The 20,194-nt window shown below is 57.4% G+C and overlaps 1 protein-coding gene across 1 annotated transcript in view; it reads left to right on the forward strand.

Moving 5' to 3' along the window:
* Nucleotides 1-17,961: 17,961 nt before the first annotated feature.
* Nucleotides 17,962-20,194, forward strand: part of CDH22 (cadherin 22) — a 75,027-nt gene continuing 72,794 nt past the window's right edge. Inside the window, exon 1 of the mRNA XM_054173347.1 lies at nucleotides 17,962-18,080. The gene's annotated coding sequence lies outside the window, so the exon portion shown is untranslated. The remainder of the gene's footprint in view (nucleotides 18,081-20,194) is intronic.

The following is a 20,194-nucleotide window of genomic DNA, read 5'->3' on the forward strand; positions in this document are numbered from 1 at the left end:
TCTGGCTTCCCTTGTCCCCATCCTCAGCAGAGCAGAGGTGTCTGCAGAGGGACTGTCCCAGCTGGAAGGTGGGCAGCAGCAGTGGCTGTGTCTGGGAGGATGCATCTCTTGGCCTCTCAAAGGCCAGGAGGATAGAGAGCTGCCCCTGTGTCACTGTGGCTATGAAAGATCACCCAGCTGGGCACAGCTGTGCCTGGCCTGGATGTTTATTGTGCCCTGTGGGGCCATCCCAGCCCCCCTCCTGACTGTAGTTGTGTGTTTAACAGTTTATCCAAAGCAACTCCTGTTTCATTTTGGGCTAAAACTGATAAATCAAGGTGACTTTGGGGAGAGGAATAATTCCTTTTGCAGGATTTGCATAATCCTGGCTGGTGATATGATAATGGTGTTTGTTAAAGACAGAGCACAATGAATTAATACTGTTAAGTTGCTGCTGCCAAATGCAAAGCAGCTAATTTACTGTGGGTGCAAGGAAGGGTGAGAGTGCAGCAGAGGTGGCTCTGATGGCATCAGGGGCAGGAGGCTTGTTGCCACAGGCACTGCCAGGGTGTAGCAGTCAGCAGCAGTTGCCCCTTGTACTGTGCTTGGCCAGGGCTAGAGGCTGTGCTGAGCTTGGCCCCAGAGAGGGTTGCCTCTTTCAGTGCCTTTTCTCACTGCCCCTGGGGGGGTTGGGACCTGTTTTGTCTCCCAGATCATTCTGGAGAGCCAGCAGCCCAGGGCCAGTCCCTGCTGAAGGAGGGATAAGGGAGCTGAGAGTGGCATGCACCATGCTGGTGCTGAAGGGATCTCCAGGCACAGAGATGCTTTGGAGTGGTGAGTGATGAGATGTGCCCTGGCACTGCACTTCATGCCACCTTGTCCTCCCACAGCAGCTGAGACTTTGATGCCATTCAGTCCCTGAGAGCTTTTCCTCCTGTTATGAAGAGTGGAGGTCCTCTGGTAGACAAACCAGCCTGGAGGACTTCTAGCTCCAGCTCCAGTCCTTGGGTTCTACCTCACACAGCCAGGCTCTGCGGAGGGAGAGGTGCTGCAGGGTGAGCAGGGAGGTTGGTGTGTGGCAGAGGTGTAGAGAGAGGCTTGGGAAAGGTGCACTGGTGCCTCCCTCATTCCCTGGGCTGGTGCTGCACTTTCAAAGCCATCCTTACCTGCCAGACTCCACTGGAATCCTAATGCAGCCTTTCTGGTTTCAGCTCTGTCAGAGGGAGCTGCTGTGTGGCAGCCAGAGCAGGATTTCAGTCTAATTGGATTCTGTGTCTCCCTGGTTTCCCGCACAGGCAGGCGACAGGGATTAATGCTGTGTTCCTGGGGAAGAGAGGAGAGCAGGGATCCCTGCACAGGGATTCCCTCCTGCATAGCCCTTGCTGCTGGCTTCAGCAAAGGACTCTTTTGAACAGGCTTTTGAGGTGGAGGGGCCCAAAGCAGGATGTGTCCCCTCTGTGGCAGCATCGCTCCAAATTGCTTCTGCTTTCCCTAAACCTCTGGGCCAGCTGCTGGCCCCTTCCCAGGGAGGGAAACAGCTCACACACCTGACTAAGCCTGACCAGTGCTCTAGGCTCTTCTGCTAGCTCCATGGGGGGGGGAACCAAGAGAAATCAAAGAGCTGGGGGCTCCTGTGTGCAGCCAGCCAGATGACTGAGTTCTGCCCACAGCTTTCCCTTCGCAGGCCCAGCTGCTGGCTGGGAGCAGCACACACTTGAACCTCCTCCGAGTTCCTAGCCTTGCTTTAGAGCCTGTTGGGGTGGCAGCAGGATTCTCCTCATTAACACAGATTTATTCCTGTATAAACAAAACATCTCATTCCATTAATTGCAAAGCAGTCAGACTGCAGGCAGCAGTGGCAGTGGTTCCATTTGCCCTGGCTGTTGAGGCAGTGCCAAGTGGGTGAGCCTGCAGCTCAGCTGGGACATCCCATGGTGTCCAGAGATAGAAGTGGGTGCTGTGCAATGCAGGATCAGCCACTTGGGACAAGTGTGGGGCCCTGTGCACCACAGTATCCCAGCAGGTCTGTGGTGTCCCTAGGTCTGTGGCAGGGCTGGAGGATCATCCTCACTGTGTAGAGGTGCCAGGAACTTGACTCTGCAAGCAGTGGAGCATTGAACAGGCTCAGTGCTTTTTGCACTGACATGCACACAACCACCTTGCTGTGCAGCCTGGAAGCTGCCAGGGTGCTGGGTGTCCAGTGTGTGCTGTGCTGAGGGACAGCCCTTGGGCTCCTGGGTGGTGGGATGGAGTCCTGGGGCAGTAAGAGATAGGCAAGGTCTTCTCAGGGCCTCTTGGCCTCTCTAAGGCAATGGGATGTGCCCAGGGTCATCGTTTCATGGCCACAAGAAGTACAGCTCTTGGGTTCCCTGGGCTGTTAAAGCACAGCCTTGCTGTACTTGGTGCCTGCTCAGACAGTACAGACTGAGCTGTGCAGAAGGCTGAGGGTAAAGAGAGGGTCTGGCCCTTCCTGTCTGGTCTAAGCAAAACCAAGAGAGGCTGCTTCCACCACCAGGACCAGGGAGTGGTCCCCTGGGGCCACCTGGGCTGTAGCCTATACCTGCCCCATGGCACTACCAAAATTCCACCACGTCCTGGAAGCTCCTTGGCAGCTCCTTCCTAGAGTAGCTCTGAGGCAGGCACCAGTGCAGGATGCACCCAGCCAGCAGTGCCTGCTGGGCTCAAGCCACAGGGGCAGCAGGTCCTTGCCAGCCTGCAGCTGCAGTTCATGGTCTCTCTTCTCCCCCCTGCTCATCCAAATGTTAATTTTATGGATGCCTGTATAAATCTTGCAGCTTTCCTCTGTCCATGGGCTATATGAATCTCATCAGGTTGAGAGGTGACACTCCTGGCCTTTGGTACAAGGCTATCAATTTAATGCTCAGAGAGTACTAAAAAACATGGGACCATATTAGCTCATGATTACTCTGCTGCTCCTTCCTGTAACTCTTCCTGTGCCATCTGAAACCCCAAGATGCTGAGCAAGAGCCTCAGCTTCTGGCAGAGCCACGGGCTTGTGACAGCAACAGCCAGAGCCAGTCTCCCAGCTGAAAACTGAGCTGCTCTTCTGCTTCCCAGTGAGGTGGAGGTTCATGCCCACCTCTCTGTTAGACCTGGCAGTCTGGAGAAACGCCCCCTCTGAGCCCCTTCCTTCCATGTGTTCTGAGCAGGGGACCCCCTGCAAGTCTGCCAGGCACACAGCAGCATATTGATCTGCCAGGCTGAAAGGGAAGGCATTTCTCTGCCTGCTGTGAGACAGCCTGGCTGCCCAGAGCCTGGGAGAACATGCTTAGGTTCCATCAGTGGTAAAGGTTAGATGCTCAGCAGCAGCAACAGCAGCAAAAGGATTGGTTGCCTTATCAATGTCTGGATTGCAGATCTGCAGCTCAGCACCCAGCAGGTGCAGGGCACCGAGGTCCTCAGTGCCTCAGGTCCAGAGTGCTGCCTCCCAGCACTCCTTCATCTGTGGGCAGCTGTGCAGCAGCTCAGCCTCACTTCACCCCAGCTGAGGGTTTTGCAAAAATGGTTGGTTTGGGTTTTTTTTTCAACTCACATTTTCTCCTTGGGAATTTTAAGAGGCATTTGGTGGTGCAAAGCATGTCCACACAATTCCTGCTCTCTCTGCTGACTAAGAGGCCTTTTGATGTTGCAGCCTTGCTTTCAGCCACTCATCCTCTGTGAGAATGCCACCGACCTACTCTTAAGAGCTGTTGGAATAGAGGCCTTTTGTTGACTAAAATATGGTCTTGGAAGAGGGATTTTGTTTTTCCTACCCTGCTCCTCCACTCCAGTCAATCAGTAGGCTTTTCATGTGTTTAACTTGGATTGTTTTGCAGGAAAAAAACCCCCATCAGGGGCCTTTGCCTGCTCAGGAGGGGTTGTTCAGTCCACAGTCCTGTCTGCAGCATCCAGAGAGGCACCAAGTGCTCAGAGCTTCCTCCTCCATGCCCAAGGCCAAGCCTTTACTCCATGCAGGAGGCAGTGGCTCCTGGCAGCACCTGTCTGAGAGCTGGCAGGGGGCTGTGCTGAACAGGACAAGGAGCTGTGGCCACCCTGCAGTGGCAGCTGGAACCTCCTTGGGAGTAGTGCCCAAGTGCAGGGTGCTGGCCTTAGGTCCTGGTCTGTGCAAACTTTGCCCTATACCCTGGCACTCGTTTGCTGCTGGTCTCTGGCACTCGCTGCTGTTGGATGGACTTCTGATGCACTGCAATCCACAGCCAGTGATGACAGAATCACAGCAGACTGACCCACGGGGGGCACATCACCAAAAGGATCAGTGGTGAGCAGCTGAATGACTGCTGGGTCATAAACCAGGCTCCAGGGAGCTGCTGCCTTTGTCCCCCGAGGTGCTGTGCCTCGGCTCAGCCATGGGCTGGAGCCGAACGAGAAGGCTCTGGGGTGCAGGCACCCGGGGAGCACCCAGCTCCCAGCTGAACTGTCACCTGAGTAGCAGCAGCAGCAGATGGATGTAGAAGGCCTTTAAATTCAGCACATGATCAATACTAAACTGATCTTCTGGAGTCTCTCATAAGATTAGCCCAGGCTCACACATCCAATTGTGAAGGAGCCGCTCAGCACGCCGGGGAGGGCCTGGAGACGCTGCCGACCCTGCTTAGGATGCACCGAGCCACAGTAAGTGACTTCACCACTGTGTCTTGCAGTAAATGATTCATCCCCTTTACACTTGCTCTGATTGCTACCCCCATGTCTGTCTCTGCTGCTTTCTACCACTTTCTTGTCCTGAAGTTCCCATGCTGGCTGGTTTCTGTCACACACACAGGGACACAAAAAGTCCCTTTGTCACTGGCTGCTGTACCAGGGAGAGAAGTTCTGGAGCAGAGACAATGCTGTTTCACTGCTCAGTGTCAGCAGAACTGAGCTGGGCTCTCAGTGTGGGCTCTGGTTTGTCTCTGCCACCTCGATCCCTGCCCCAGTGCTGCTTTCAGCTGGTGCCAGCCTGCAGAATAGTTTGCAGTGCCTCCTGATGCCAGCAGAGTTTCTGCACCAGTCAGGACTGCCAGCTGAACAAACTCTCTCTTTATGCCACAAATTACCAGCCAGCCAGGTGCTGACTGGGGCTGCAGCTGACACAGAGCAGTGATGAGAGAGTGGAGAGCTGCTCTGGCATGGGCCCATGCTGTGGCAGACACTGCTTACCTGGCTGCTGCCCTGGGGTGCCCCACAGAGTCACAGCCAGGCAGGACAAGGCAGCAGCTGCTTGGGACCTGATATGTGGGGCATGGGGTATCTGGGCTGGGGCATCTGGTCACAGAGACTTACCAATGTGGACCTCAGCAGTGGTGGGCCACTGCTGCCCCTTGCACAGGAACCTCTCTGGGAGTAGATTTCCTCTCTGCAAGGTGCAGGTCCCCAACCTCTGGTGCCTTGGGCATGCAGAGCGTTCCCTGCACCTCATAGGTGGTGTCCCCAGGAGTGACCTCCTGGAGCAGAGCACTGTGGATAGCCCTGCAGGTGACACTGGTGGCACTCAGCACCTCTGGAGCCACCCTCCAGGCTGTGGGTTTGCTCTCCATTGCACACGTGTGCCTCGGCTCAGCCCCACGCACAACGCGTCCCGTGGGCTCAGGCAGGCACTGCTCGTGGGGCTGGCTGCTGACAGCCCTCCTGGGCCCCCAGACAGCAGCCTGGGGGCTGGGGCTGCACGTGGCCACATCAGGCTGAACTGCCAGGCCTGGTGTGACATAAGATGAATGGGCTGAAGTTGGTGAAAATGACTCTAATTTATAATCTGCTGCGTTGTGGAGCTTCCCAATTAATTCTCTGTAGATACAGAAGTAGGCCACATGTTTGCTTTGCTTCAGATGGAACAAACATTTCCCTGTCCCCTGTGGTTGCTGCTGGTTCCTGTCAGAGCCACCCTCCCTGTGGCTAATCCCTCACACCTGTCTGCCAGGCTCCTGGGACCTGGGCTGAGCACGGGGTGGAAACGCCAGGCTGCAGGAAACCTTCGGCGTGGGGAGAGGAATTGCTGATCAAAGGGCTGGTGCAGGGTTCCTCTGGATGCTGAGCCCCAGGCAAGGCAGCCCAGGCTGCTCAGCAAAGGGCTTGGCTGCTGAGCTCTCTGCCTGGCCCTGCTCTGCAGCAGCAGGCAGCTGGGATGGGCTGGGGGGCTGGGGTCTGTGCCCCCTCAGGCCACAAAGAACTGGTGAAGAGTGGGGTCAGTAGGGTGTAACTGCAGTGGGGAGGCTCTTGGCAGCTCTGCTGGGGTCTGGGTGTCAGCATAGGGCTGCTGCAGAACCGAGTCACTGGCCCTGTGCAGGAAGAAGTCCCTCCTGCAGGCAACTTCAGCATCGTGGCTGCCCTCCTTGCTGCTGCCCCTGCCCTTCCCTGATGCTGCAGGGCAGCTGTTGAGGCATAGCCTCTGCCATGGAGCCAGGCCAGAAGCTGTAGCCCTGTTGCCCAGATCTGGAAGAGTCAGGAAGAGGTGGGGAGGGAATGTGTCCAGGGGGCAGTTGAAAGACCTCAGAGGAGGAGACTCTGCAACCTCTCTGGGCTGAGGTTGGGTCCAGATTTGCTGATGAAAAGGGTGCAGAGGGGTTTGAGAACAAGCCAAGTGTGGGAGCTTGGGCTTTAGGTTTTGGGTTGATTATTTTGTGACTGCTCCCTTTGCCTTCTCTGCCTCTTTCTCTGGTTCAACTGTTGTGGCCCCTTCCCCTGCCTAGCAAAGCAGCCTGTCTCACAGGCACCAAGAGGGAAAATGGGGTGCAAAGCCCAGCTTTTGTCTTTGCAAGCACACCTACCCCCCACCCAAATTACAAATCTGCCTCAGGGCAGGGATGAAGTCCTTGAGTGCCCTGGTAGGGAGGAGGTGCTGGCTTCTCACTCTCCCACAGCCCCCAGTTCTGTGCTTGCTGTGGGCATTAGGAGCCTGGCTCAGCATCTGCAAGGTGTCTGACCACACTGAGGGCACCTCCAGCTACCCTCATGCCGTGGTGCTGTGCTTTCATTGAGCACTCCTTGGAGAGGTTCTAGCAGGAGCAGCTGTGCTGGGGACTCTTCAAGGACGAAGATGCCAGCCTGGCCTCAGGGCTTGTGCCCCTCACTCCCTCTTCTAGAGCCCAGACACTGGCACTCATGTGCCCCATCCGGGCTGGCCAGGCAGAGAAGCCAAGCAGCAGCTGTTATCAGTGCCACACAGCCCTTCCCAGCTGGCTGTTCTTCTGAGGAGCCTTGCTGCTCCCTGCCGCTGCTGGGCAGCCCTCACTGGAGGGTGCAGCCAAAGCAGGAGGTGCGGCTGCTCTGCCGGTCAGGCTTGGTGAGGAGCAGTCTCAGCCTGCCCCCCTCAGGCCAGGCCAGCGCACCCCTGACGGTGCCTGCAGCACCTTTCCTCATCTCTCAGGTGGATGAGAGCTGATGGAGAGCCCGGGCATCTGAGTCAGCTCAGGCAGCTTGAGCTGGGTGGCAAGAGGCTGGCAACAAAAAGCTAAGCCTGGCTCTGGGGCCGGAGCAATGGGCATGGGGAGCTGGTGGGCTCCCGTGAGCCCTGCAGCCTCTAAAGCCAGCACTTTGCCCAGCTGCTGTGAGACACAGTCCTCCCTGCAGCCTCCCCTCTGCCCTGTGGGGTTCTCAGGGTACTGAACAGCTGGGATCAGGGATCTGCTGGCAGGTGTGGTCAGTACCTGTATTGCTGCTCTCTGTGCTCCCCACAGCCATCTGCAGGGTGCCACTGGCAGCAGCCAAAGGGACAGAGTGCAGACTGAAGCCCTTCCCCTGGTGGTGTCAAGCTCTGGGAGTGCAGAGCCACTGAGACCAAGCCAGGACAGTCTGTGTCTGCTGCAAGCATTCCCAGAGCTCCTGGGAAGGGTTGGACCACCACCCTCTTGCCAGACCCTCTGCCTTTGGTGTGGCCTGGCCTGAGGCAGAGGTGTGGGGCTTGGGCTTGCTGTGCTGTGGAGACTGAGCTGGGCTCCAGCTGTGCCACCAGCTGCAGACATTTCTGTGTGGCACAGGGCAAAGCAGGAGTACCCCAGGTGCTGGCTGCTTGCTCTGTCCCTGGCAGATGGGGAGGGGTGCTGGCTCCTGGGGAGCTGTGCCAGGACATGTTTCCAGTCCTGAGTTGGGAATGATTCTCCCTGGTCAACACAATTTGTTTCAGGGGTGGTGAAGCACTGACTGCAGACCAAAGCTGGTGGGCACAGGAGCAGCCAGGCTGGTGAAGCAAGACATTTTAAATGCCTTTTTTTGTTCCAGCTCTCTGCAGCCTGTGCCTTGCCAGGAGCTGCTCTCTGGTTTAGCTTTGTAGCTGCTAGGTCCCAGTAACCAGGAGCTTCCCAGGAACGCTGCCAGAGCGAGAGCAGCTCTGGGCAGCTTGGTCACATCTGGGGACAGGCCTGGGAGGTGCTGCTGGCACAGTGACACAGCTGCTCCACTCCCTGGCTTTGGGGATCCTCAACACCTTCTCCTGAGAGACTGAGCCAGGGGTCTGGGTGTGGGGAGGGAGAGGGCAGGCCCCTGACTGCCACCTTGAAGAGCAGGACCCTGCTCTCAGCCTGGGTTGGATGCTCACTGCAGCTCTGCTCCCTCTGCACCTCTTTGCTCATTTCTTACCCCATCCACAGTGAGAGGACAAAGCACTGTGAGGAGTCAGAAGAGGTAGCAGAGCAGCCAGGAGCACCCAGCCCTGCCAGCCTTCCCAGCCTCGAGTTCCCTCATCTTTTGTGCTACCTCCACCACAGTCAGAGCGCTGCCAGTGTCAGACCCTTCTTGCCCTCAGCTTCCCCCTCCTGGCCTGGGCCCTGTCCTCAGTACATTTTTGCATGTTATGACTCAGAGCTTTTCAATTTAATATGTTGGGTTGGTTTTGTTGTTTTGGTGGGGTTTTTTTCCTTCCTTCTTATCACCTGAGCTGGAGCCTCTCTGAGCTGCTGCCAGCTCCAGGGATTACAAGTGAATAATTTAAGTCTGGTGGTGTGTTTGAAGTTTAAGAGAAGGAAGTGGCATGTGGAGCCTGCTCCTCATGCCTGCCCCAGGGCCATGTGCAGGCTGCTGCCATCTCTCCAAAGGCAAGTTCAAGGATTCCCCCAAGGAGCCACCCTCTGAACCTTGCTCAGCTGGCATCTTCCTGGTCCTGGCAGCCTAGAGGCCAAGGCTCCTGGGGCACCACAGGAGCAATGGATTTGTTTCACACAGCTGCCCTTGCAGGCTGCTGCTGTGCAACGAGGCAGCTCCCCAGCACCAGCACTGGAGGGTCCCTGTGCACCATGGACTGAGCCACAGCACCGTGCCACGGTGAGGGCACCAGCAGGGGCCGGGTGCCAGAGCAAGGTAAGTGTCTTGGCAGCTCTGAGGCATGAGTGAAGGCAGTGGGCAAAAAGGACCTGCTGGAGAGCTGATGTAAGGGCCAGAGCTGATTTAGGGACCAGCTACTGCTGGGGGAAGAGAGGTGCCTCTGGGTTCAGCAGCCTGCTGTCCCCAGACGCTGGCGGAGGAAGGAAGGACTTGCAGCATGCTGAGCAGGGGCAGTGCCACACCTTTGGCTGCCTTCCTCACCTCTGCTTGCTGCAGAGCACTGCTGCTAGGCTCTGCCAGGGTGCAGTGAACAACACAGAGCTGCACAGCAGGTAGGACTTCCCTCCCCGTGTCCCGGGGGGGGCGTCCTGCCGTCAGAGCTCAGTGGGGTTTGTGCTTGCACGGTGTCAAGGGTGCCTGGGTCTGGGGACAGAAGGCGTGGAAGGATACTCTGGGGAATGATTTTGGACCCCCTGCAATTGAGTGGTCAGAAAGCTGGGTGCCTTTTGCCAGGGCTGGTTCAGCAACAGCCCCAGCAGAGGCAGCCTCCTCCTCCTGCAGAGACTTCCCCTTCCAAGGTGTCTCTGACAAAATGTAAGCCTGAACTTGAGCGGTTTGCAGGAGCTCGGGGAAGAGCTAACAAGCATGTCACAGGGTCCAGCATGAAATCTTTCCCTGCTGGGACGCAGCAGAGAACGGAAACTGTCAGGCAGTTTGAGATCCACTTAACAGCAATTAGTGCAGATGAAAGAAGCACTAAGGAGAAAGCCCCAGACGCTGCTTCGGGTGGGAGGAGGAAGGGAATGTGGAAGGGGAAAATGTAAACATGACAAAATGTGGCTGTGCGTCCCACAAAACAACGAGTCAGGTTAACATTTCCACTCCTTCCCATGCAAGCAGGAGCAGTCCATCAATATGTGACAGAATTAAAGACCTGCAGCAAAAGCTTGGAGCTGAGGAGCTGGGAGAATTGTGAACGCAGCCTAAGCTGCAGCGCCCTGCACACAGCAGGGAAGGGGAAGGCAAAGAGTGTGTGCAAGAGCCAGAGGCTGCAGCGGCACAGGTCTGCTCCTCTGCCCACCCAGGGGAGCACCCCTTGGAGGGGAGAAACCAGCAATGGCCATGGAGCACCTGCTGAGAGCAGGAGCACGTCCTGGAAAGCTCCAAGTTAACAGATGCAGCTCTAAGCCGTGGCCCTGGGAGAGCTGCAGGATGTGATCTGAGTGCTCCGGAGGGCTGCAGCCGTCGGCATGGCTCTGGGGGACTGCAGGGCAGTCAGAGCAGCTCCCAGCCCTCACCCTGGGAAGGGATGAACACAGTCAGGAGATTCTCTGCCACGGCTAACTTCAAGACAAAAGCAATTTCAAGGTACATTGGTAGGGTGGTAGGTCATAGGATCAGGCCACTGGACGTGAGTGACAGAAGGGCCTTGTGCCAACCCCTCCCACAGCAGGGGGCTGCTCCCAGCTCACCTCTGCCTGCCTGCAGCCCACCGGCAGAGCCAAACGCTTCCCTGTGGGCTTTCTTCAGGGCATAGCCTGGGACTGGGCCAGCAAGGCAAAGGCTGAACCACTGCTACAACCATCTGCCCCAACCATTCATTTTTGCAGGCTGAGTGGCAGCGTTTCATGCTGGGCACCAGCAGCAGTGGGAATGAAAGCTCGAAGCCAAACAGACATCACAGAGGCAGTACAAATGCTGTTTATTAAAGAAGTGCCTGGGCTGCAGAGGAAGAAGAAAGGTGCATCTTGAAAGGAGCCTTTAACTCCTGTGAGTGAAAAACAACAAGGGCTGGGAAGTGAGGGGAGCTGCCAGAGGCTGCAGCTAATGGACCTGGTGCTGGGGTGAGCTGGCAGCAGGGAGCCAAAGGGTAAAGTCAAACAGCTTCATCTGGAGCCACAAAAGTGAGAGCTGAGCAAAGGGGCTGCCCAAGCTGAGCTGAGAGGCAGGAAGGTGCTGCTGGGGAAGGAGGTATCTCCAGGCTGCCAGGGGGAGCTGTGGGTCTGTGTGGAGAAACCAAGCCCCGTGCTCTTCTGCCAGCAGGGCACCTTGCCTTTTTGTGCCCTTCAGCACTGGAGCAGGGACTCCAGCTCCCACCTCATGGTCCAGATCCAGTGGCTCAGCTGCTGAGCTCAGCTGGGCAGACTCCCCATCCATCCCTTGCCAGTGTGGCAGCACAGCTGCTCCAGCCTGGGCTCCACACCCTTCTACTGCAGGCAGCTTGCCCCACACAAGGACAAGCTTCCAGCTTCCCACAGCTAACCAGGCCCTCTCCCCAGCTGGACACACTCTGGCTAGGCTTAGGGTACTTCATGGGGGTGAGCACCACACAGGTCACCACCACCTTCTCCCTGGCCTCCCCCTGGATGGCACAGCAGCCTGTCCTGTCATGCCAGCCCCTCAGCTGGCCATGCTGCACACATGTGTGCCCATCCCCAGCCCTGGAGTCACTCTGAGCAGCAGAATCTGCTGCATTAGGTCGATTTCAAGAGCCCCTCCAGGTCAGTTAGCAATTACCTGCACCAGATTCTTGCTTGGAAAGGAGCTTCTGATCTCTTCAGTGCACTCCTTTGCCTCTTTCAATTTCAGATTCGCCTCACTGGAAATGGGCACTTCAGCCTCTTTCACAGGCCATGGTGAATTAGGATTCTGGCCAGCCCTGCTGATGCAGGTGCTTTTCCTTACACAGGCAATGCCATGGCCAGTCTGAGGTGTGTCCAGACCCCCTCCATTCCAGCTGAGCCCACAGGTGATGCCGTGGTACAGAGGGTTTCTGCAGTGACCTTAGTGTGTGCTGAGCAGCCTCTGCCAGGATGGGCACCCTGGGGCCAGAGCTGTTGTTACCAGCTCAGCCTGGCACCCAGTGTTGAGGCATGGCCAGCGAGCAGAGGCATTCCCTCCTTCCCCTCAAGAGTCAGCTGCCATCCACGTTTCCCATCTGCATTCTCCAGGCTTGTGCTGCAAGGAAAAGGACTGGAAAGAAGCAAAGCCAGGGTCCTTATCCTGCTGCTGAAACTTGACTGCCAACAGCTTGTGGCAAAGATGGTTTTTTTCCAGTGATGTTCTTCCTCCTGGGCTCTTCCAGCACAGCACTGCTCACACCATGGGAATGCTCCAGCTGCTTCCTTCTGCTGCTCAGCTGAGGAGGAGGAGAGGTTCTCCTGCTAGTGCCCAAGGGCATGCTCCCAGGGGAAGGGAGCTGTGCTGCAGTCTTGCAGCTAGTGCCTCTGTGGCAGTGTCTGGGGCCAGTGCAGAGCCACCCCATGGCTCTGTACCCTCCATAGGCTCAGAGGAGGGTGGCCAGGGCCAGCTGCCTGCATGTGGGGTACAGGCTGCTGGGGAGGGGGGTCTGGCAGTTTGCTGCTAGCCTCTTCACAGGGCTCCTGGGGCCTGGTGTGGTCCCACCACACCCTGTCCCAAACCAGTGGTTCAGTGCTCACAGGCAGAAGCAATTTTACATAAAGTTCAATTAAATATTTGCTTTATAATTGCACAACAAATTATTCATAAAGGCACTGGAATCTAATCAGAAGGCTGACACCATGGAGTCTGGAAATGACACAGTACTGGGGGAGAATAAAGATGGGGGAGCTGCCAGGCTCTGGTGACAAGCACTGCCTGAAGGTGTGGGATGGAGGGAAGGCCCTCAGCCAAGACCCAAAGCAGCACCAAAGAGCCCCAGGGAGGCAAGGGCTGTTTGGCTGGCAGCAGTAAGTGGAGTGGCAATGTGAGAAAGGGCTCTGGGCAATAGCCTAGGGGGGGTGGGGGTGGCCCTTGTGTGGCTGCCAAACTGAAGGCAGCAGTGGCCTGTGCCCCTCCCAAGCATGTGTTGTCAGCTCTGGTTTCACCTGGGCATGTTTTCTGGGGTGTTAAGGAGTGCCCAGCTCTGCAGGACCTGTGTGAGCACAGAATTGCTGCCTTCAGCTCCTGATCCTATCCAGCAGGAATCACAGTGCTGGGGCTTCCAGGGGCTGCAGAGGCTACTTCCATGCAGCCTTCATGGTAGCCAGAGCTGCAGCTCTGGGAGCAAAGTCTGTCAGTCCTAACAGCCAGTGTTCAGCTCCTTGCCAGGTGAACTTGGAGGCCAGAAGACTGAATCCTGCACCCCATGAGAGTGAGACTTGGTGGGATTGAGCCACATGAGCCTTTGCTCTGCTCAGATGAGTCAGGGTGAGGGCAGAGAATGAAAACAGCTCTGTTGGGCACTGCCACTGTGGCCAGACAGTGCTCTGACTAGCAAGAACCCATCCAGCCCAGATGCTGTCCCCTGCTTTCATCCTGGGCAGTGGGCTGCAGTCTGCCCCTGTCCTGTCAGGGACAATCCTTGCAGGGTGCTCAGGGTTAGGTAAGCTCTGACTGACAGAGGAGCTGGATCCTGGGCAGAGACCTGGACTGCAGATGGATTGCCTGCCAGACAAATGTGGACATGAGACAGGGAGTTAGATTAATGGGAGTTGGCTCTGCCAGCAGAGAGGTGAGTCACAGAGCTTGTCCTGTGCTGAATCTGTTCCTCCAGTAGGGAAGAAGTAGGAGGATTTAGTGAGATTAATCTCCTGTAAAGTTGTGAAAAGAGCCAGGATTCATGGGCATCTCAGCAACAAATTCCCAAGGAAGCAGACAGCACTTTGGCTTGCTCCAGCTGGCACAGCACAGGGCTCTGCTGCTGACTCTGGAAGGCCCTCCCACGGGTCACAGGTGAGATTGGCCACACTTCCACGCTCACACCTGAGCCCTGCAGAGCACCAGCTGCACAGAGCACCAAGAAAGCAGTGCCTCAGAAGCCTCTCTCCTGAATTTTCCTGACATTATTGTCTGCAGCTGCTCCACCCCAAACAGGGCTGAGCCCAGCACAGAACACATGGCACGAAGAGCTCTTGTTGGCAGCTGAGAGGGGCTGCTGACACCGGCTGTGAGGGTCTGCTAGGGCTCTGCCACCTCTGCATGATGGGGCAGCAGGAGTGGACAGGAGGCAGAGCACCTTTCCTGATGTGATCAGCTCTGCCCCATGGCTGCAGGTTTGTGACACAGCAGGAATGACAACCCTGGCCCTCTCTGCTAGCGAGAGGGGAGGAGAGCAGGTTGGCCATGGGTGCTTTTTGGCTGGCAAGAGGTGGTGGGGAGCTCTCAGGCACCCCTGTGTCTACCCCTCCCAGCAGGGGTAGACACACCAAGGAGGAGGCTGAGACCAGGAAGGGGTGGCTGGGTAAACAAGGAGCATGTTGTGCCTACAGGAGCTGGGGAGAGAGAGCCTCAGTGCTGGTTGAACCAGGAAGATTTCCTGGAGGAGGCAAATCTCCAACCCCTTGTGGGGAGTCCTCTTTCTTTCTGGTCTTTCTCTGGCTGCTCATGTGATCGCTCCTCAGCCTGAGCAGTTTTGCAGGCGTGTTGTGGAGATGAAAGCGCCAGGGAAAGCTGCTCAGGATCAAGTTGCAAAAGCTGTTAACTTTCGACTCCTTACAGACAAAGGCACAGGGAGGAGGAAGGGAGGGGGCAGTGCAAAGAGTGGGAAAAGGAAGAGGAAGGAGCAAAAAGAGATAAGGAGAATAGATGAGTGGAAGGAACAGCAGAGGAGACAAATCACAACAAGAAAAGGAACAAGTCACTAGCAGAAAGAAAGGGAGAGATAGGGAGAGAACAAAGCAAAGGGACCTGAAGCTCAGTGAGATGGGGAGAGTCTGTCAGAGAAAGGGAAGAGTGGTGCAGGTAGAGGACAACTGAGAAATACAAAAGAGCTATTTGAATGCTGGGCTGCAGCAGTGCTGGGAATAGGAGGAATGGAGAAGCCAGATGAGGACTAGATTGCCGTGCAGTTAAAGGGTATGGCAGCCAAGGCAAAGGGTAACCCATCCATCCTGTCACTGAAGTGCAGGACATGGCATCAAAGTGGCATGGCAGCGTCTGGGAGAGGCTGTGGGGCAGAGCTGTGTTCAGTGTTTGTGTGTGAGGGAACCACACTCAGAAAGGGAGCAACCACAGCACCAGTGGTCCTTGTTCTCCTGCTCTGCACCTTCCATCATTCCCTCCCCACAGGGCAGCTCCTGACCTGTGCTGCTGTGTGGCCTGGGCAGGCTCTGGAGCATTGCTGAGTTTGGTCTCACAGGAGGACTGTCCACAGCTCACCTTGTTACAGTCCTCCCTGGGGCTTGTTTGGGACCTGGGCTGGGGCAGACCTGGCTGGGGCTTTGCCACCACCTTGCAGAGCAGCAGCAAGAGGGCAGAGAATCAGAGAATGACTTGCATTGGAAGGGACCTTTAAAGGTCACCTAGCTCAGCCCCCTTTCTCTACAATGAGTAGACATGGAGCAGCTATGACATCAGGGAGGAGATGATGGCAGGAGAGACAAACCTTCCCTGGCCTCAAGGTCAGGGGGTCTTAGCAAGAACAGGAAAGGGCCCCAAACTACACATGAGTGCTGGACCTATCTCCACCATCACACCAGTTTACTGGGTGCTTTCTGCCAGGTGGGCTCAGTTCCACCTGCATTGTGAGAAGCAGGCTCTTGGCTGTCCCAGGGAAAGGAGCTGGGGGTTCCCAATGGCTGTGTCAGTGTTGGCACAAGAGCCTAGCAGCTGTCCAGGGGCTAGACTGGCACTGAGCAAGGTCTCTGTTTGCAGACAGTGTTAGCAGCAGAGCAGCTGTGCTCCAGGCTTTGCTTCTGCCCTACAAGAGCCTCAGGCACAAGTGGGATCTGCTCTGGCAGCAGTGCTTGCAGCTGGAAGGTTGCTCACCCTCATGCTGGGACTGGGGACATTCCTTGATGCTTCCATGTCTGAAGGGGCTGGTGTGGAGCATTTCCCAGGTCTTCTTCAGAGTCCCACTGGCCTTTGAGGATGGGAGTCATGCAGTAGTATGAGGATGGGAAGCCTTGTGCCAGCCGTTGTAAAGGTGAGGAAGACATCTGCCTGAGCCTGCTGCTGGATCTGTGCCCTGCTCATCTCCTGGCACTGGAAAGGAGGAGTCATTCCTCCTGGGTTCCTGCTGGGGTTGTAAACCACTTTGTACATCCACATCCACTTCTCCTTGACCTGCAGGCCACCTCCCTGCACAAGAAGCACCAGACCTGGGTGGTTTGTGGATAACCTGCTGCTGGGTTACTACTGTTCCTTGGTCCATACTGGCTGAGCAGAGGATTCATTTGCCTTGTGCAAAGTGCTGCACAAGTGGAGAAACTGAACATTCCCTTCTCTGGTGTTCCTCTGTGTTCCTTCCAGGGCCAAACTCCAAGGCTCAATACCAGAGATTGCTGTGGAAGCAGGAGAGCGTTTTCTCCAGGTAAGACACGAGACTTTGGACAGTGGAGAATGGAAGATGTCCCAGTGGGGACTGTTTGCCTGAGGTGTGGCTAAACACTGACCTGCATGATCAGATTTATCTGTACCAAAATGATGTTGCAGCCTCACTAGTCCTGAGCTTCTTCCCTGCTTCCACCTTGCATCTGTCCTGATCATGGCCAGGGTGGTCTGTAAACCTGGCTGTCTCCTGTGGACTGTGCTGCTCCTGCCCCTGGGCCCCGCAAGTGTTGCTGAGCCAGGATGGTGCCTGCCATGCTTCAGGCAGGGCTCTGGAGGAGGCACCTCAGGCAGGTGCTGAGGATGCCAGCTGCCATGGCCACCCAGGTGGACATCTGCCACTCCCCAGCTCCAGCCCCGGTGATGCCCAGAGCCCCTCCTAGAGCTCCTGCCAAGCTGCCACTGGGCCTTGGGGATCCGGGGCTAGGGAAGGCTTTCCCTGCCCTGCTGTGTATCCTGGCACCGGCTCAGCCCCGCGCTGCCGTGAACAGAGTTTGTGCATTCTCAGCTCCGGGCGCGGAGGGGCCCTGGGGAGGTTCGGTCTGCCCCCGGTGTCGCCACTCGCTTCCTGCCTCCCTTACGGCCCCCGGGCAGGCCCGGTACAGGGGCTAGGGGCTGGGGAGAGGCATTGCGCTGCGCGTAGCCACTCCCGGCAGCTACGGCAGCCCAGGGCCGAGGCCGGGCGGGTGCCGAGGGCAGGGGTGGGGCAGGCCCCGGAGCCTCGCGGCGCGGCACGGGCTGCTCCCTGAAGCGGGGTCCCCAGGGCCGGTCCCCGCGGCCGCTCTTCAAGGGAGGTCCCCGGGGCCGGCTGCCCAGTGCCGGTCCCGGGCGGGGACCCGGCGCTGCATTCTCAGAGTCTCCAGCAGAGGCTAGGCTGGGCTGGCGGAGAAGGAGGGAAGGCAGGGAGCGAAGGAAGCGAGGGGGAGGAAGGCGGCTCTGGCCGCACATGCACCCCCGGACACGCACCGCGCCCCGCCCGCGCCGTGCCCGCCTGGTGCCAGCAGCCGGCTCCGCGAGCCGCCGGACTGCGAGCCGCTCCGCGCCGGGCTGCCGGGACACCGAGCTTGCGATCCGCTCCGTGCCGGGCTGCGGGGCACCGAGCTTGCGATCCGCTCCGTGCCGGGCTGCGGGGCACCGAGCTTGCGATCCGCTCCCTGCCGGGCTGCGGGGCACCGAGCTTGCGATCCGCTCCGTGCCGGGCTGCGGGGCACCGAGCTTGCGATCCGCTCCGTGCTGGACTGCCGAGGCACCGAGCTTGCGATCCGCTCCGTGCCGGGCTGCGGGGCACCGAGCTTGCGATCCGCTCCGTGCTGGACTGCCGAGGCACCGAGCTTGCGATCCGCTCCGTGCCGGGCTGTGGGGCACCGAGCTTGCGATCCTCTTCGCGCCGGACTGCCGGGGCATCGAGCTTGCGACCCTCTCCGTGCTGGGCTGCCGGGGCACCGAGCTTGCGATCTGCTCCGTGCCGAGCAGCTGAGGCACCGCTCCGTGCCGCTGCCGTGCAGGATGCCGCGGGAGACCGATCGCCCCTCGCTGCGGGGGCGCCGCGGCCGCCGCCCCAGGTAAGAACCGGCGCAGGCGGCAGGGCTCGGAGGGTTCGGCGGAGCACGGCGGGGCTCGGGGGGCTTGGCGGAGCAGATACCGTGGGGGAGCCCAACTTCTCCATTCCTCGCCGCAAACTTTGCCGCCGCTCGTTGGGGCCGCGGCCGGTGCTCCCCGCGGGGCAGTGAGGACCCGGCCCTGCTCCGGCACTGCCGGCTGCGGCCAGGGCTGCCGCTACCTCGGGCCACCCAGCCCCGGCGCCCCGGGGTGTCCCGAAATTCGCACCGGGGCGGGAGCGTTGAGTCCCTTCAGTGTTGGGGGGCAGGTGTGGCCGGACATTTTGTGCCCCTTTGGGCATCGCTGCCAGGGCGTGTGGCACCCGCGGCTCCCGCCGGCAGGGCATCGGCATCCATGCTATTAAAGCTCGTCTGCTTAAACGGCCGTTTAAACTGGTGGCGTCTTGAAACATCTTTGGGCTTCTTCCTACCCAGGAGCTCTCTCCCCGTTCTGAGGCGAGCCCTCCACGCAAGTTCCCACAGGGGCTTTGCTCAGGGACCTGGGGGAAGGCGCAGCCGAGATGCCTGTGGAGTCCTGTTGGAGCCCTGTAACATCTCTGTGCAGAGCCACAGTCCTCTAACGGCAAACTAAAAATAACTGTGCCAGAACTAGCACTTTCCTCATTTAAAACATGGTTCCCAAATGGCTGTGAGTAGCCTTCTGGGAGCTGCCACCGCGGCTGCTCCTCCTGCATGCCCAGCTACAGCTTACCCAGGACCAGAGATGCCACACTAAGTCCATCTCACTCAGTGTCCTGTGGCAGCTGGGCTCCTGCGGTGGCTCACGGCGCTGGCAGGACAAGGAGGGGGATGCAGCAGTTGTCTCTGGTCTCTTTTTCCTGTGATTTCTAACAGTTGGAACAGTCTGGGCAGATCTGTGCCACACCACAGATCGAGGTGCTTATAAACTCGTTGCATGCATGGACAAGACCAGCTGCAGGGATTATGGTGTAGACAGCAGCAAGGAGAGCCAGGCTCAAAGAGTTCAAACCTAACTCCTGAGTGCAGTGCATCTCAGGGAAGCCTTTGGACCTGAGACAGCTAAGAAGGATGGCTCCACCTGAGCTCTGGTTCTCCAGAGCTTGCTTGCATGGCATGAGGGGATAAACAGGGAGATGTCCTCTTTGTCCCCACTGCTACACTGCTCCTCTGCTGCTGAAACACCATGTGTTGAAATGATGGTCAACACCACAGGCTGGCACGCCAACAGGGCAATCTCAGATGCTGACTGTTTCTCTGGGACCTGTTTCTGTGTCTTCAGGGTATCTGATGTTCAGAGAATAGCTGAAGCCTCCCATCTCTGTACTTGTAGATCCTGTGCCCAGCTCGGACAGAGCCTGGGCTTTGCCAGGCTTTGCCCGGTGAGACCGGTGGATGCCTTCCACCTCTTTCATGAGCACTGGGTAAGGAGTATTTGCAGCAAACAATTACCAGGGTTGGAGATCATGATCCTGGTGCATCAGCTCTCAAATGCTGGTTTTGGGTATCAGATAGGAGGGGGGGGGAATGAAAAGGAGGATCTGAAAGGTTTTCCTGCACTGATGCTGTGCTTGTATTTAAGGGCAAAGCCTGGTTCTGCTGCTCACTGACGAGACCCTTGCAAATGTAGGCAGTTCCCTGAGTGCAGCACAAGTTAGGCTCACTGAATTCTGAATAAATTGCCCCAGATTCTGTGCTGCCTTTTGTGTCAGGTGCATCTCTGCTCCAGTGAGGTGGGGGTCAGAGCAAAAGCGAGGCTGGGTCCCTGCAGGAGCAGGTCATTGAATAATACAAGCTTGAAATTGGTGGGCTTGGGACAAGGGGGGAAAAAAGTGTGGGGGTGAAGAGAAGCAGCCAAAAAAACCCCAAAACCCCCCAAAAATGGTAAAACATGCCCTTTGCCTGCTGGTGCAGTGACACTTTCTAATCTGATATGGTGATTTCATACCTAGGACAGAGAAGTGGCCACTGAAACAAGGTCAGGTTTAAAACTCCTCCTTTCCCCCCCCTGCATTGTTCAAAAGAAGCTAAGCAGGTCTCCAGGAACAAATAAAATGAAAAGGCTGTCCCTGGGTTAAAAATAACACCTCCATTCCTAT

The sequence above is a fragment of the Dryobates pubescens genome, chromosome 26 (assembly GCF_014839835.1).
Source record: "Dryobates pubescens isolate bDryPub1 chromosome 26, bDryPub1.pri, whole genome shotgun sequence".
Classification (NCBI taxonomy): Eukaryota; Metazoa; Chordata; class Aves; order Piciformes; family Picidae; genus Dryobates; species Dryobates pubescens.